The sequence below is a fragment of the Tigriopus californicus genome, chromosome 12, assembly GCF_007210705.1.
Source record: "Tigriopus californicus strain San Diego chromosome 12, Tcal_SD_v2.1, whole genome shotgun sequence".
NCBI classification, from domain to species: Eukaryota; Metazoa; Arthropoda; class Copepoda; order Harpacticoida; family Harpacticidae; genus Tigriopus; species Tigriopus californicus.
In genome coordinates this window covers 38,358-40,422 of record NC_081451.1, presented here as the reverse complement: position 1 = coordinate 40,422, position 2,065 = coordinate 38,358, and the positions used below count along the sequence as shown (strand labels likewise).

At 40.0% G+C, this 2,065-nt stretch overlaps 1 long non-coding RNA gene across 3 annotated transcripts in view; it reads right to left on the bottom strand.

The window, feature by feature from the left end:
• Positions 1-6: 6 nt before the first annotated feature.
• Positions 7-2,065, bottom strand: part of LOC131892154 (uncharacterized) — a 2,300-nt gene continuing 241 nt past the window's right edge. The window contains exons 2-6 of one of the 3 annotated variants that reach the window (XR_009374528.1): positions 1,362-2,011; positions 679-1,297; positions 591-612; positions 383-523; positions 7-314 (exon numbers count right to left, since the gene is read on the bottom strand). This is a non-coding gene — a long non-coding RNA (uncharacterized LOC131892154). Of the gene's footprint in view, positions 315-382; positions 1,298-1,361; positions 2,012-2,065 lie in introns of all 3 variants that reach the window. The other 2 variants (XR_009374529.1, XR_009374527.1) reach the window with 2 other exon arrangements.

Here is a 2,065-nt window from a genome sequence, read left to right as displayed (position 1 = left end):
GTCTCGCTGTTGAATAGAAATTTTGCACTAAAAGGGAAGATTGGGAGTTATCGTCATTTGACTACTCTTTGGCATAATAGTCTTTTTCTGGGTTAACTACGACAATGACTGAAATGTTGTAATGGTGTGATCCCATTTCGAATAATGCTTTGAATTCTAATGCAGAGTACAATACATTTTTATCTTCGTGCTAAATTAGTTTTCAAGTTTGTACCTTTTCTTTCCATGGCATCATTTCCAAAATCGTCTAAGATCAAAAGCTTTTGACTGGATTTTTCTGCATATAGGTCCAAATCTTCTGGCCTCACAACCCGCTGAAATGGATCACACCAACTGGTATTGTGCCCAAAGTAACGATGTGTCGCAAGAGTAATCTTTTTACATCATGACGTTCAATGGAAGGGAAGGCTTGAACCAAAAGCGATGTAAATTCGTGAGCAGATGGGCCACAATAAATAGCTCGAGAAAAAGAACCTCGAAATACTTCATCGCGATGCTGAAGCATATCCAACACAAGTTTGCTCTAGGAGGAAAAGGAATATCGTCGCATCAATTAATACAATTTTCATCCTTTTATGGATTGTTGTTACCTTTCCACTCATTGACGGTCCGCTAAAAAAAAGTTCAAGCATCAAGCGGATATCTTTTTCTTCGCCAACAATATTTAGGATGCTCTACCTTATGTATATTCTGGCTGGCAGGTTGATTTTCCCAAAATTAGGACTAACGCTAATTTGCTGGGGGGCACTTCCGGAATTAAATTTGAATCTGACGGTCAACCATTATTCTTCACCAGCTGACAAGTAGGACTCCCACTGGAAAAGATAATATTTTGTAAATGTTGCAAGATGTATTCAATCTCACTTAATTCTTAGGTCGTTTTTTTCTTTTTTCAAAACAAAAATAGTTATCATCATCAGAAGTGTCAGTGTCACTATCGGCCTTCCAATAATTTGGTGTTGAAGCACTAAGTTCGATTTGGGAAAGACTACTGTCTTGTTGCTTGGGTGGGATAATTGGATCCTCTGTTTGAGAAGATTCTTCAACTTACGGCTCCTTCTCCACGCTTTCTTTAGCCCAAGAAATATCTTGGTTACTGTTTTTTTTATCTTCAATCTTCCTTTGACACTTCTGATGAGCCTCCTCGACCTTCTTCAAGTGAAAGTATTCGGCACAAGATATCAGCATTTTGGCTTCCATTATACCCGAAAGAAAACCCGATGGAGTTATTTGGGCAAATGTACTCTCAATGCCCTTAAAAATTGAATTTTATCCAAAAGCGAGGCGTCTTTCAGTGCTGAAAATGAAATCAAATATTAATTCAAGATGAATCAGTTTGAAAATATTTTTAGTATGTTTACCGTTTAGGCTTGATGGATTATTCAAACGTTCATGAAAATGCATGGCTTTGTTGGATTTTACAAACAATTGGAAGTGGCGTTTTATCTCTGGTATTTTCCCGACAGCCACTAATTGAAGCACATCCAGGATCAAATTGATTTGCTCGCCAGTGGCTGATCTTAGTACGGAGTTGAAGGAACTCGACGTCTGCTTTGAGGAGGTCAGTAAATTTGTCATGAATTGGCGGTTGGCTTTAAGCATTCGCTTAATTCTTTTATCTTCTTCAGTTCTTTGACTCATGCTGCCAGTCAATGGAAACCAAGGCCGAGGCAAATAGAACATTCTGAGTCTTCACCTAGCCAAAACGGCCAAACAGCCCGGCATTTTAAAAGCAAAGGACTTGACTCGACCCGTGGACTTTTCCTGTAAAGCTACAAAGGATGGTACGGGCCTTGCTAAGTAAGGGCCCATTTCCCAGGGTGTCAAGGATATGCTCTAAGTTGAAGAAGAGGAAATGCGGCAACAGAATACCTCCTTCTCGAGCGTCACCCTTATTGAGAGAAGTCTCTGTTCCATTTGGCCAAGAGAAGACGGGGTCCGAGGGGGGTCTGAAAGCTGGTGGATCCTCTATGTAGTAACTTGACGAGAAATCTTGTCGAAGTGGCTGAACCTTAACGTCTATGTAGTAAAAGTTGCTCGGCAAAAGAGAGGAATTGACGAGAAA